Here is a 15,545-nt window from a genome sequence, read left to right as displayed (position 1 = left end):
GGAGAGATTAGGGTTTTGCTGAAATGCCATCTGCTTCCTACATCACTGATCTGAACGCTGTCACCGCTTAATACCCAGCTGAGATGTGTCAAAGTAAACCGTGCAATGATGTGACTTTGTAGGACACGTCAATTGGAAAATCCGTTGGTCGAGTTCATGCTGCAGCTATAGCTATTGCCACTGCTGCAACATACATGTACATAGTGTAGTGCAGCATAACAATGTCTGGCCTACAAATGCTCAGCCAACAGAAGTACTTTTTAGGGATCCTCTGATGAAGGCTGTGAATTTATCAGAAACAATCAGAGTTACTATCCAAAAATAATCTAAAATACATATGAAATACAATATCTTGAGGTAATCCGTTTGCTAGAGGCAGCATTGGAAAGTCTCAACTGCAGTTACTGCAGTCAGACAGAAAGAGAGTGATGATGATTGGGCATTGGGAGAAAGAGACATATTGTGGCTGTTTTTGTGGATGAATGAATAACTATTGATTGGAGCCGTTCTCCTATTCAGCCGGGAAACAGCCAGTTAAAATGAACATCTGGTGAATAAATCCCTAAAGAAAGTCTATCTGTACCTGTAAAAATTATGAATGCAATCATGAAGTGAAATGCCAGTATGGGACCCGACTCTGTTTTTGTTTAAGTTTTCTTACTGAGAGTGTCACAGTGTCGTCACTCACCCATAGGGGCTTCATTACGAAAGGCCATTAACACTTCCTCAGCATCGTCACTTCCTCAGTTCAGCAAGGGGGCTTCTTGACAAATGATATGTGGACGAAGGAATACTTGGTACAAAAGTGCCTCAACCATCATGCGACAGCTTGTGGCACAGGTCTCACCGCAATTATCAGCAATCTAAATGTCTACAACCTCGGCTTCATACAGTCACTTTCTCATGATGGCCCTGTGCCAGCTTCTCAATGATGACCAAGTGTTCCTCGTGGCCACTGTGCAAATTAAAGTCAGGCAGGAAATGTTTTGGGATACAAATACCTGTAATTGTGACACACAAATTCTGCGTAGATCCAATTTAAACTGTGGGGCCTTCTACACCTTCAGAGAAGGCCTAGAAATTTTCTGGACAAAAAAATAGAAGTGTTGAATAAATTTTAATTACTATTTTAAAAATTTCATTTCATTTAATTTTCTCTCATCTACATGAGCCTACTGTCAAGTGTCAGTAATGAAAGGCTTACTCTCCTGAGGAGAAGACCAAGCTGTGTGTCTTAATCTTGGAGTGATGGGTTAATTGACCAATTACAGCTGGATATTAGGTGGGCAGGACAAAGAAAACTAACTACAACAACAGTGGCAGTGGTTGGAGAGTGAGAGTGGGAGTGAGTGGGAGACGATAGTGATGTATAACTTTCGGTTTAATGTGTTTGACAGTACAAGGCTGCAACTGAGGAGGAGAAACCACCACTGACTGAGCTCAGAAACATCATTAGGAAAAAACTCACAACCTTTCATAGCTGATCCATTTGGATTCACCAAACAGCTTTTGGGGCAGAAACGCAGTGGGTGTCTAGCCTGCTCCAAGGAGGAGGTGGACCACTTCCTGAAAAACAACCTGAGCGACCCTGAAAGAGAGCAAGACCTAGGGCCCCTTAGTGCCTTATTGGACATACCATCTCCCACTGTCGACTTCAACACCTGCGAACCCTCCTGGAAGGAAATCCGAGAGGTGGTTACTGTTGCCAGAGCCAGATCAGCGCCAGGACCCAGTGGAGTACCCTACAAGGTGTACAAGCGCTGCCCGGGGCTCCTTGGAATCGTCTGGAAGATCCTGCGTGTGATTTTGAGCAGAGGAGCTGTGGCGGACCAGTGGAGGCAGGCGGAGGGGGTCTGGATACCCAAGGAAGAGAAGTCCATCAAGCTGGAGCAATTCAGAACCATTTCGCTTCTTAGCATTGAGGGGAAGATTTTCTTCAGCATCCTTTCCAGAAGGTTGACAGACTTTCTCCTTAAGAATTCCTACATCGACACCTCTGTCCAGAAAGGTGGCATCCCCGGTGTGCCTGGTGGGAGATGGATACTCCAGGGCCTGGAAAGGCTCATATCCTGGGCAAGGATGAGCTTCAAACCAGCTAAATCCAGAGTGATGGTGTTGAAGAAGGGAAAAGTGGCTGACAGGTTTCGCTTCTTCGTGAATGGCTCGGCAATCCCATCTATCACCGAGAAACCGGTCAAGAGTCTGGGAAAGACCTTCGACTGTAGCCTCAGGGATTCCGTATCAATCCAAATCACCATTAAAGGGGACCTATGATGCTTTTCCACTTTTCTGAGCTTTAAAAACTGTTACAATGTTGAACCCTATCGTCAAACGATCTCGATATCGTCAAATAATGACGTTCATGCGTTTGGACGTGAGCCCTGCAAATTGTTGGGCATGGTTCTAAACGCTCTGTTCACTTAGATTTTTTCAACACTGGGCACGGAATGACGCCATTGTGTGCCGGATCTCCTTTCATGGCCAAGCTCCGGCACACTCTCGGACTGGTTCTGCCCTCCCCCGCTCTGCCCCGGAAGTGATTCAGCCATGCGCTGCTCCAAGAAAATGTTTTTTCGGTGTCAGGGAAATTAAAAAATATAAAATAAAAAATACTGAGCGACTACCGAAGCACCAAGGACCACAACCGTCGGAGTGGACCGAACAGAGAAAATGTTGGAGGTTTGTTCAGCCTAATGCGGATGCGATGGAACAACGGTCTGCAGCCAGACCCCTCTCGTCCGGTCGGCAACGGGAGTGAGACGGGCTCGACTCGGCCCCCTGGTGGACGACGAGAGAATAGTCAGCCACGGCAATATTTGAAAACATGTATGAGGACTGTGAGTGTACTGTGACCTCAAGCAACATTAGTTTTAAGACTACTTGCAACGTACAACTGCTGAATCGTGTTGATGAACTGTTAGCCACCACTGCTAACTCCATGCTCTGCTTGTTTTGTGTTCGCTAGCAGCGAAACTGAAGAGGCAGCGATTTTGACTCGCAAGTTTCACTCCTTATAGCGATGTTCACGCTGCCAGCATGGTAACATGGGTTGTATAGAGCTCTTCCTGCTTTGTGCTTGGTAAGATAAGATAAGATAAGATAAACCTTTATTCGTCCCACGACGGGGAAATGTAGGTGTTACAACAGCCAGAAGATAGGGCAAACAAGAATAAAGTGAACAGAGCATATAAAAATAACCTAAAATAGTGCAAAACAGTATAAAGTAAAAAAGTAATATATAGAAATAGAAATAAGTGAACAAGAGCCTATACAGAGAAAAACAGTGAAAAATATGCATAGCTGAAGTAATTATTGCACGTTATAAATAGATGGAGGGTTATTGCACTTAGTCCGGTTTGGTGAGGTTATTGGTGTTGATTATAGAGTCTGACCACTGCAGGAAGAAAGGACCTGTGGTATCTCTCCGTGAGACACCGCGGGTGAAGAAGTCTGTCACTGAACGAGCTTTCCAGTGTTGTTAAGGTTCCCCGCCAGGGGGTGGGACGTGTTGTCCATCAGCGAAGATAGTTTAGCTATCATCCTCCTGTCAGCCACCACCTCCACAGGGTCCAGCGGGCAGCCCAGGACAGAGCTGGCCTTCTTCACCAGCTTGTTCAGTCTCTTCCTGTCAGCAGCAGAGATGCTGCTTCCCCAGCAGACTACTCCAAAGAAGATGGCTGATGCCACCACAGAGTCAAAGAAGGACTTAAGAAGAGCCCCCTCCACTCCAAAAGACCTGAGTCTCCTGAGCAGAAAGAGTCTGCTTTGTCCCTTCTTGTAGAGTGCAGTAGAGTTGAGTGACCAGTCCAGTTTATTGTTCAAGTGGATACCCAGGTACTTGTAAGATTCCACAATCTCAATGTCCGCTCCCTGGATGTTTACCGGTGGGCGGGGGGGCTTGCGTCTTTTGAAATCCACCACCAGCTCCTTGGTCTTTCCTGCGTTGAGCTGGAGGTGGTTTCTCTGGCACCAGTCTGCAAAATCCTGGGTCAGTTCTCTGTACTCCGTGTCGTCCCCATGGGTGATGAGGCCAACAATGGCAGAGTCGTCAGAGAACTTTTGCAGATGGCACTTCGCTGAGTTGTGGGTGATGTCTGCAGTGTAGAGGGTGAACAGGAACGGGGCCAGAACCGTTCCCTGAGGGGCCCCCGTGCTGCAGATGATAGTGTCCGACTGACACCTCTGAGCCCTCACGTACTGCGGACAATCAGTGAGGTAGTCCAGAATCCAGGCCGTGAGGAGGTGGTCCACTCCAGAGTGCTCCAACTTGTCCTTTAGAAGCAGCGGCTGGATGGTGTTGAAGGTGCTGGAGAAATCAAATAACATGATCCTCACAGTAGCCCCAGCCGTGTCCAGGTGAGAGAGGGCTCTCTGAAGGAGGTAGATGACAGCGTCATCCACCCCGATGCCAGGTTGGTAGGCGAACTGCAGTGGGTCCATCGATGGTCTTACCAGGGGTCTCAAATGACCAAGAACCAGCCTCTCCAGGGTCTTCATCAGCTGCGATGTCAGCGCCACCGGCCTATAGCTGTTGAAGTCCTTTGGGTGAGGGGTCTTTGGCACTGGTACCAAGCAGGATGTCTTCCACAGCTCTGGTACCTTCCCCAGTCTCAGGCTCAAGTTGAAGATGCCATCTGGACCTGCAGCCTTCCTCGCCTTGCACCTTCTCAGCTGTGTCCTCACCTGGCTAGTTGAGAGGAACAGGGGAGCACAGGGGGTCTGGATGCAGAGTGTTGTTGAACAGCGGTCAGTTGAGGTGGGGGGAGGGCCAGTCACAGTTACAGTAGGTAGTGGGGGTTGCAGCAGTGGTAACTGGACAGGGGGTGGGGTGGGTGACTGATCAAATCTGTTAAAGAAAGTGTTCAGGTCGTTCACCCACTTTAGATCCCCCTGAGACTGGGTGGCAGGTTCCTTGTAACCAGTGATGGATTTCAGGCCCCTCCAGACTCCGCTGACGTTGTTCTGCTGCAGCTGTTCCTCCATCTTCTTCTTGTATCTGTTTTTGCCCTCCCTGATCTTCCTCCTCAGCTCCCTCTGCACAGTCTTTAGCTCCTCTTTGTTGCCCGACAAAAAGGCCCTCTTCTTCTCCTTAAGCAGAGCCTTTATGTCGGGTGTAATCCAGGGTTTGTTGTTTGGGAAACACCGTACAGTCTTGGTGTGTACGATGTTATCCACACAGAAGTTAATATAGTCCGTAATGCAGTCAGTGAGGCTGTCAATGTCCTCCCCATGAGAGTCACTGAGTTCTTCCCACACCGTTGTGTCGAAACAGTCTTTCAGAGCCTCCACAGACTCCTCAGACCATCTCAGTGCGTGTGACCACTGGCTGTCTGCGGACAAGAGGTTTGTACACAGGCAGGAGACGTACCAGGTTGTGGTCAGATCATCCCGGGGGGGGCGAGGTGATGAGCTGTATGCCCCCTTGGTGTTAGCATACAGTAAATCCAGTGTTTTATTGTCCCTGGTGCAGCATGTGACATACTGGGTGAATGTGGGCAGAGTGGAGGACAGAGAGACATGGTTAAAGTCCCCAGAGATGAGAAGAAGGGCATCAGGGTGCTGTGTCTGCAGCCTGCTCACAGTGGAGTGGATGACGTCAGAGGCCGCCTCAGCGGTAGCAGAGGGGGGAACATACGCAGCTATCGCGATAACATGTGAGAATTCCCTTGGCAGATAGTATGGCCTCATGCTAACCGCTAACAGCTCAATGTCCTTACTGCAGAGTTTCTTCTTAACAGTGATGTGCCCAGGGTTACACCATCTATCGTTGACAAACACTGCCAGCCCACCTCCTTTCCTTTTTCCGCTCTCCTTTGTCCTGTCTGCCCGTAGAAGATGAAATCCGTCCAGCGTGACGTTCGTGTCCGGTGTTAGCTCCGTTAGCCATGTCTCTGTAAACAGCATGATGCTACTCTCCCGAAATTCCCTCTGGTGCCGGGTCAGCGCCGCTAGCTCATCCATCTTGTTGGTCAAAGATCTTACATTCCCCATAACGATGGATGGAAGGACAGGTCTGTAGCGTCTCTTCTTAGCTCGCAGTGCTGCACCGGCACGTCGTCCCCGTTTCCTTCTCTTCAGTTCGCGGGGAAGATCAGGCCTCGCACCGGATAGCATCGACATGCTACGGGATGCTAACAGCTGGTCCCGGGTGTAAACAATGCGGCCATGGTTACACATGGGATCCCCGAGCACACTCGTAACCAGAACGAGTAGAAACACCAGTGCTATCGTAGCCAGTTTGGTGTCCATGGTCCTTATACTTAACAAAGTAAGACCAGACAAACAAATAAATAAGAAAATAAGTAGAAAGAAGAATAAATACTAAAAAAGATAGCTGCTGCAACAGTCGCCACTCGAGCAGCGTCCTGCTCCTTAACCGGTGTGGACTTAAGTTGTGCAGATATTCTTGTCTAATAATAAACGACTGTATGACTGAAGTGATCGTTTCAGCGTACATATTTTCTCTGCTCGGACAGTGTTTTGATACAAGTCAACAGTATGAAACGAAATCATTCTAAGTCCTATTAAAATGTCTCGCAAAAAGAGGTAGACAAGTCTGGCTTAACTGGCAAGTTTAAGGCGTGGATTTACCAGCATGGCGTCTTACCCCGAGTACTATGGCCTCTGTTGGTGTACGAGGTGCCCTTGTACTCCTTCAGCGGATACCTCCGTAGATGGATGGGCTTCCAACATAGCCTATGCAGTGCAGCCCTGTATGGAAAGACCAACAAACTCCAGCTCCCATTCAGCAGCCTTGATGAGGAGTTCAGGGTCTCTCGCACAAGAGAGGCTTTGCTCTATCGGGACTCCAAGGACTCTAAGGTAGCATCAGCGGGCATCATGGTGAGAACTGGTGGAGGGCCCAAGATGGTTTGGATGTAGCTGAGTCTCGGCTGAGACACAGGGCTCTGGTGGGCACGGTGGCAACGGGTCAAGCTGGGCTGGTAGCGTTCCCTCAACCTTGCTACGAGAAGGCACATGGCAAGGACAAACGACAGCTAGTCCTGCGGGAGGTGCGGGCAGGGGTCGAGGAGGAATGGACCAGCAGGATGGTGGCCATGCAGCAGCAGAGAGCATGGACATGGTGGGAGGGTGCGCTGGAGAGGAAGGTGACCTGGTTTGAGATCTGGCAGGCAGACCCCCAGCGCATCGGGTTCTTGGTTTGTACTGTTCATGATGTCCTGCCCAACCCAGCCAATCTCCATCTGTGGGGCCTGGGTGACTCTCCAGCTTGCGCCCTAAAGCCGTGGGTAAAAACAACAGCCGCAAGCTACAACTTGGCAAGAGAAACATCACCTTTTGACAGGGCTGGGGAGCAGCCACAGTCGCAGCCCAAACCAGCAGCTGGCCTCCTCACCTCAGCGGTGGACTGGGATCTCCGTGTTGACCTTGGCAAGCAGCTCAAGTTTCCGGACCAGATCACAACAACTTCCCTGAGGCCAGACATCGTGCTATCGTCCATCTCTTCAAAGCAGGTGCTCATGTTAGAACTGACAGTTCCCTGGGAGGATCGCATTGAGGAGGCAAACGAGCGGAAGCGGTCAAAGTACCAGGAGCTGGTCGAGCAATGCCAACGAGGAGGGTGGAAGGCACGGTGCGAGCCCATTGAGGTGGGGTGCAGGGGCTTTGCTGGCCGCTCATTGTGCAAGGTGTTCACACAACTTGGCATCACCGGGGCCGAGAAACGGAAAGCCATCAAGTCCTCCATGGAGGCGGCAGAGAGAGCCTCCAGGTGGCTGTGGATCAGGAGGAGCGATCTGTGGGCCATCGCTACTGGGACACAAGCCAAGGAATGATCAACCCTAGGCTGGGTCACCTGAAGGAGGACGTATGATGTTGAAAGACCCGAAACGCCTGATGAACTCAGGAACATCACTGATGATGTGTCCCAGTAAGCATCTCATGATGTGTCTTTCATTCGAAATGGGATTTTATTTTGATGAATTTATTTGACTTGGTCAGTGTGTGTGTGTGTGTGTGTGTGTGTGATTTGTTTGGCGCCGTGATTTCATAACGTTGACCATGGTGATAAAATGATCCTCATTTCAATAGCTGCAGTTTTCGTGAGTTTATGTTGAGCAGGGTGCTTGTTGTGGAGAATCTTAGTGATATTATATACCAGGGGTCAGGAACCTATGGCTCACAAGTCATATGTGGCTCTTTTAATGACAGCATATGTAACCGGTCTTTTTGCACACTGCTTCGCCTTCAACCTCCGCGCTGTGACCTCGCAAGAGTGATGACAGAACACTGCAGAACTGCTTTAATTGGCGTTTATTTTCTGTGAAACAGAAAAATAAAAAACGTAACACACTCGTCCGTCTCTGCGGCGCACACCTCTCTCCTCATAGCTTGCGAAGTGAATAAAAACACCGCGAAACCCAGGGGAAGTGACGCTGCTACGCTCATAGGTCATGAAAATTTATTAAACCAAATAAATAAAACAATAATTAAAAAACTGCTGCAAAAATAAAGAAATACAACAAATAGAACTATTGGCTAAATAAAGACAAACAACCGATTTGGGGTGAAATCTAAACAGTAACTGAACACACCTGTTACACATATAGCTCTCAGAAAATTTATGGCTGACAATTCTTGACACGCTAAGTCATAAATAAGCCGGAAGCATCGGTCTCTGACAGCACAAGCCCTCATCTGGTGAGGTGAAGACTGTAGTGCTCACGGTTCTCCACTGAATTCCAAGTTCCAAGGTCAGTGTCAGCAATACCAGTAATGACATCAGTCACTTACATATGCAACTAAATGCACTTTTATGCAACAGAACTAAGTACTTTTGTTTACTGGAATCAATCATCTCCAGTCTGCACTTTCTTCCATGCTCACTAATCACATGTGGGCATCTGAAGAGCATGCCTCTGGTCCCGCTGCTCTAATCCCTATTGAGTGACATGACCCACAGGAACAGAGGGTAGCATGGTATGCCAGGGTATGCAATGTAGGATGTGAAAGGAACCGACGGCTCATTTAGGTGATTACACAGGCAACATCCCGAAGCATCCGTTCCACCAAGCTGGTATTGATACCAACGCTGGTATTGGGATTATCAGTATTTGGATCAATCTGCCCACCCCGTCAACATCCTAATCCAACCCGGTATGACTATGGCCCTGTTTGCACTTGGTCATTTCATGCGTTTTTCGTATTCCGATCGGCAAAAAACACACGAAGTAACCAAGTGCAAACAGTCCAAATCCGTTTTGTCATCCGAATACCAAAACCACCTCGGGCGGTGGTTTTGGTGATCGCATTGCATAAAAACGCATTCGTCACGGACGTGTGAACAGGATGCGATCTCAGTCCACATTAACGACCGCCTACTCCACTCACCTCTCCCGTGTACGTACTTGGTCGGCGCCCCACCTCCCGGCGTCGTCATTATAAAGTTACAAACAAGAAGCGAAAACAAATCATTTTTGTTAGACTCGTTTATTAGGATGCTAATAAATTTCATTCCGGATTAGCGTATTTTGTCAGTGGAGCAGCGGTTGCAGTTTCCCACATATGTGATTAAATGTGCGACGTTGCATCCAAAGATTTGCCAGCCACTGTTGGTCCGAAAATAAAGTCATCACCACTCTGTCCCACCAGTCGTTACTCCTCGTTAAGATCCATATGAGTTGCAGTAGAATTAAAACCAGTGACTTGATATAGTCCGCAAACAGGAAGTTGATTCTTATTTGCTGTCATGTAAAACTCGCCGTGATTTTGCGCTTTACTGCCCCCAGTCGTTAAAAACGGAAATGACGCATGTTACATTTGCATAGTTTGGGCGGGGGGGGATTTGCGATCACGAATGGCACGCTCGAGACGCATGTTAATGCTACGTGCGAACAGATGCTTCGAGATCCGTTCTCGTGATCCAATCCCCCAAAACAGTTACAAGTGACCAAGTGAAAACAGGGCCTATGATGTGAATGCATGATGAAGTACCAGCAACAGTATTAGTGTCTTGCAACCAAAATTCCTTTACTACTGTGTTTTTAGGTTTAGGTTTTAAGGAGAGTTGGAGGTTATCAGTGGTTTAAAAATAAAACAACACTTGAATAAATTACAAAGGGAAAAAATTACTGTTGAGGAAAAAAAAGCCATTGTTGAAGAAATGACTCATGCAATTGGCAGCTGTGGTGGCGCATGTACCCACCTCGAACCCCTCCACCCCCAACCCCAATAACTCTAAAGAACATCTGTTACTTCTAAAAGCAAAGACGATCTCTTTGGTGTAGGGGAGTCAAACACAGTATCAGCTGCAAGCTGCAAGTACTGGATGTCAGAACCAATTGCATCAAAACCATCCAGATAAGGAGAGACAGAATCTCTACCCTGCTGGTTTGAATCAAACCGCACAAGGCCGCATGCTGACCTGTGGTAATATGTCTTTGTGTTATATCTAATGAGCTAGCTGAGGGTGGGGGGGGGCTAAAAGTTGCCTGATAATTAAAGACAACACCGCTTTGTTTCTTGGTTCTCCATTGACCTGGAACTGAATCTTCACTAAATTTGTGTTGTGTCTCAGGACAAAACACAAAAAGTTGGGTTTCTCAGCAAAGCCATGTGCATATCCATCTTAGCTTGCAATGTTTGCTGAGTGCTGTAGTTGAAGACACAAATAAACAGTGCGGTGTTTCTAATTTGTCCTGCAAATACAAATGTTGCCAAGGAATAGGTATATTTAATCATTCAGAAACTTTATAATCATTGTTGAATTATGAAGAGTTGTGATTGTTAAGAATACAAAAAATAAAAAAGTAAGCAAATTTTAATACAGGAGGATAATCTATTTATTTATAGAAAACAGCCTTCTGTTTGTAGCCTACAAAAACATATGTGACCCTGTGTTATATTTAAGTGTTTGGAGGTGTTTTTACTTACAAGGTAGAACTGTCACTGTCCATTTGTGATGTCACAAAAGGATAGTTTTATAACATTGTGCGCTTTAGAAATGAAAGATGAACTTTTCTCTTTTTCTTGAGAGTTCACTGGCAGGCTACAGACAGTGATTACTGCTAGAATGCATTAGGCGAGTGCATTTTGCATAATATGGGCCTTATGTTTACATTTAATGCTGCCCTCAGCTAAAACCCCTTGCAGAGACTTGCAATGTGAGCTGATGCCGACTAACTTCCTTTGCTTCTAATGCCCTATGGGCTAAATTAGCTTGCCATTTCTACTGGAAAACCTTCCCCTGGCATAACAAAAAGGCCATATGGATCGAAAAACGACGCAGGCGGACAATGTGAAGTAGTGAAGATGTGGATTATATCAGGCAGCAGTGCCAGTCAAATTGGGTTCCTCCATGAGATAGTGCTCACAGCCCACAAAGCGCCTTTCTGCTTAGTATAGAGAAGAACGTGCAGTGCCCTCTTAGTTCAACCAGCATCGTGCAGCAAAGCCGAAGATGGGTGAAAATAATCTGACCGTGAATGAAGAGCTGATCGCTCCAACTGAATTCAGAGGGAGACAGAAGGAGCTCATAAACTGGCAGGATACTCTGCTGTGGGTGGAGTGCTGGTGAACTACGCTCTCTCATTTCCAGCGACCCTACTTGAATGTGGGGGTTGGGGGTGGAACTGTGAAGAAGTGATGTACATTAATCCTGCGACAGTGGAGTGGATAGATTCAAGTGGCCACGTGAGAAAACAGCGAGTTGTGTTCTTATGTGAAGTGCAGTGGAAGTGGTGACAGTGGTGGGTATTTTTTTCAGAGTAAAAGGAAAACAATGCCAAAGTACTTCCTGTCAATATGGCATTGTAATAATACACAATAATAATCAATTTAATTTCAAGGCACGCTTCTCAACACTCAAGGTCACCATACAGCAGCAAGTAACAACAATCAAACTAAATTGATCTCACTCTTTGTATTTGTCGCTGGAATATTTCTATAGGATCTATCTGAACCCTTATTTACAAGCTCTTCACCATCCTTCAGGTATTCTGCTCTCCAGAACAGAGTGCGCTTTGATTCAATGTTTGTTTTGCATCAAAGAGCAGTTCTCGTCATCTCTGATTATCAATGCTGACAGCGAGTACAGTGGAAATAAAGAAAAAAGATCACTGGTTTCCATGTGTCTTGCAATGGCACAAGAGGAGAAAACACTACTTAGTGGCATAACATCACTCAGTGGAATTTGTTGAGAATAGGAATGCATCTTTATCTTTTTATTTTTCGTTGCTCAAACCCGTTATGGAACCACAGCTAGTGCAGCCCAGTTGTTCAGCTAAGCCAGTCTCCTCATTCCTTAGTCGCACTCCTGAAAAATCCACACTAACGGTGCACTAAAATAAATTTACTGTTTTTTTTCTCTTGAAGGTGAAAGAAAAGTTAATACTGCAGCATGAAATCATCATTAAAGCTCCCACAGGAAACATGGCCACCAGCAAAAACAAAGTCCTGTTTTCCGACTGCAGCTTAATTCTTTTTTTTCATTTCAGTAATCAGCAGTATGCTGTGACTCAAAAAAAAAAAAAAAAAATCTCAATGTGCCTGCACAGTGGGGACAAGATGCTGTGGCTTGGAAGGTAAATATCCTAAGTGTTTTTGCTCCTTATCGAAAGGGGTGTAACTCAATTAACGTTACCTCCACCCCCAGCCCTCTGGGCTGAAGATGAATAAGAATGCACAAATGCATTACTGTGGGAAAAGTGCCTCTCTGTGAGTTTGCTCACAGGGAGTGATTCCTCAGGACGCCTGAGGAATCACTTCCTTCCCCCTCAAATGAAGCGTGCAGAACTGTTTCTATCCTTTTGCTGTGGAGACTGTGTTGTGGAAATTGTTCTGATGTGTTGCATGAGGTGTCCGCTTCAGATTCCTCTTGGTCGACCCTCAGCGCCGTGGTGGTGGAGGAGAGGAGCTGCACATCATCTCAGTTTAAGCCTCGCTCCATCTAAAATGTCACAGTGGGTCCCTGGGGTCCCGACACACACAAAGGAAGCTGCCAGAAAGCTCTTTCACAACTTCTGTCAGGAGGTTTGTTGTCTGGCCGCACTGAGGTGAATTACGCGGTAATCGGGGTAAATGTGACTGTTTTTCCTGCCGTGTGCACAGGGGACTTAGCAAAATGCAACCAATGAAAGCTCATTGATTATCGTGATTAAATCTTAATGTTTGTTTTTCTCTCTTATTAGCACCGTGTTATTGTTCAGCTATCTATGTTGTTGCCCAATGTTGCTCAGCTTTTCTCCTGAACTATTTATAATGAACTATTGGAGCCCAGGCATCTGGTCACTCAGGTTCAACATCCATCTATTATCTGTCACCGCTTTTCCTGCACACAGGCCCTTGGGGAAGGTGGTGCCCATCCCAGCTGTCTCGGGGTGAAGGCGGTTACACCTCTGGATAAGTTGCCAGTTTATCACTCCAAACAGGAAGGACCCAGAGCCTGGGATCAAACCCCCTGCCACCCAGGACACAGCAATTTTACCTGCAGCTTCATTTAGTCAAAAACCAAGATGTCAAAAAAGAAAGAAAGAAAGAAAGAAAGAAAGAAAGAAAGAATGAAAGAAGCACATACAAAAGAGCTCAAGAAAATCTTGCCAGCCTCGCAATACTGTGACTGCACAGCATTAGTCAGCAGCGTTTTTCCACAAATTGACAGTTACTCAGTGATGTGTTGGGGAAAAAAGAGATTAAAGGGAGACCTCACACTGACTGCAAATGTAAATGTGTACCTTTATGGGCTATATTTGACTGTGGTCAAATCAGCTACATTCAATTTTCACCAGCTTTATTCATTTTCAGCCGTGAAAAAGAATGTAATTGAAGGAAGGTAATTGGTGGCGCTGCGGGACAGCCACCACCCGCCAGCGGAGTAGCTCGCCTTTCAAATGAGGAAGTCCTGTTATCAGGAGGGGGCGGGGGGAGACAGTGGGGGGTCCTCCTGCTCCTTCAAAAACAAAAATGGGAGCACTCCATTGAAGCAGAGCACTGAAAATGAGCAGATGACAAAGCTGGAAAGGCATGCGAGAGCAGCGCCCCTCAAAATAGTCATGCAACACACAAAATATGACGTTTTGACCAAAGGTTTGATCAGCATGAACAAGTCATTCTCACTGCCTTCCTCAATGGTCTCAATCAGCCGTTTTCACGGACCCTCTCCTTCGTCAGGCAGCTGATGTTCAGCAGCATCGAACGAGCAACAGAATCGTCGTCCGCTCTTGCCTAGAATCCAACAGTGCCAGATAGGTTGAGGAGTGAGGCCCATTTGTGGCGTCTCCTGTGTTCAGAGGCAAAACTCTGTGAAAATTGTTAGGAAAAATAGAAGAAGGACAAAATATTCTGAAACAGGCTCCATTTTTGCCTCAAATTTGTCGTGATTACACAGTCTACGTCGCATGTGACACAACAAGAAACGTTGACCACTGGCGGAAATACAAAGTGCACTTGCTTGAGCACTGTCCCTCAGTGCTCGTTCTTCACGTCTCTTCTTTACGCCAGCGTTTGCTTGGGGGGAATTTATGACTTTCACTACACTTCAAAGACAACTCTGTTTTAAAGGCTGTCATTACTCATTATTATTGAGATACGGTTTAAAAGCAGCTGTTTTAAGATACGGCACAAATCACACCTTTTCTTTTCTGATCAAGCTTGTCTTGCTGGAGGCACTAGTGTTGGTGCCTTTCACGACATGACACCACATTGATGTTGTGATGAAACAGTAGTGTCATACATTTGAAGTGGCTTAACACTCAGGGGTGGCTGGGCAGTACACAGGCATCTCAAGCTGAGCGTAAAAATCATCTAGCAAATAATAGAGGAGAACAGCTCCCACACTCGGATGTCTCAATAAATGAATTCTGTTTTATTGTTTGCTTTTACCCACTTATTTTTTTCTTTCTGGTTTGCTGAGCTATTATGCAAGAGTACTGGTTCATTTATTTTCTCCCTTCTGGAATCAAAGCAATATTAAATGTCACAAATCACGACTAATGCAGACTGTGTCAGAATAGTGCTGGAAAACTTTTTACTTTAATTTTTCTTTGTTGATGCACACTTGAGCCTATATGAGTCACTCACCCATCTCATTCTGTGAATGCATGATGTATTAGTGTTGATTCCAAAAAGGGGAATGTACTTCTCAATTCCTAATTATTGAAAAGTGAAAAGAATTCAGCCCTTTGACTCAAGTAGAGCTTTTTTCGCATAAAGTCACCAAAATGTATTCATGTTCTGCAATTTGTCCACCATGGGTAACAAGGTAGGAATGATTAAGCATGAAAGAAAAAGTCAAGTGGGACTTGTAATTATGTCTACTGTGCCTTGTGTGGACCAAATGGACTCTGATGATTTTTGAGAAAGCTTTTAAAGTCAAACGTGAGAGGATGAATGCTTGACATGATGCTTCAACCTCGCTGCGATTCCATAAAAGCCCTCTTTGATGGCAGGAATTGTCTTTTGACAAAGTGACAAAGAGGTTGATGAGTCTTTTTAGAGCCACTATTCGCACAGTGCGGCAGTCAGTTGCTTTTTGCGACTTTCTCTGCTCCTCCAGCAGTGAATAAAAATGTGTCATAGGCAGAGAACCA

At 46.3% G+C, this 15,545-nt stretch overlaps 1 pseudogene; it reads left to right on the top strand.

Annotated features, from left to right (window-relative positions):
* Positions 1-906: 906 nt before the first annotated feature.
* On the top strand, positions 907-8,333 carry LOC142884304 (uncharacterized; annotated as a pseudogene).
* The last annotated feature ends 7,212 nt before the right edge of the window (positions 8,334-15,545 follow it).

The sequence above is a fragment of the Nelusetta ayraudi genome, unplaced genomic scaffold, assembly GCF_046127955.1.
Source record: "Nelusetta ayraudi isolate G7.1 ecotype Tasmania unplaced genomic scaffold, CSIRO-AGI_Nayr_v1 ptg000011l, whole genome shotgun sequence".
Classification (NCBI taxonomy): domain Eukaryota; kingdom Metazoa; phylum Chordata; class Actinopteri; order Tetraodontiformes; family Monacanthidae; genus Nelusetta; species Nelusetta ayraudi.
The sequence above is the reverse complement of the archived record's forward strand: the minus strand, read 5'-3'. Positions and strand labels throughout refer to the sequence as shown.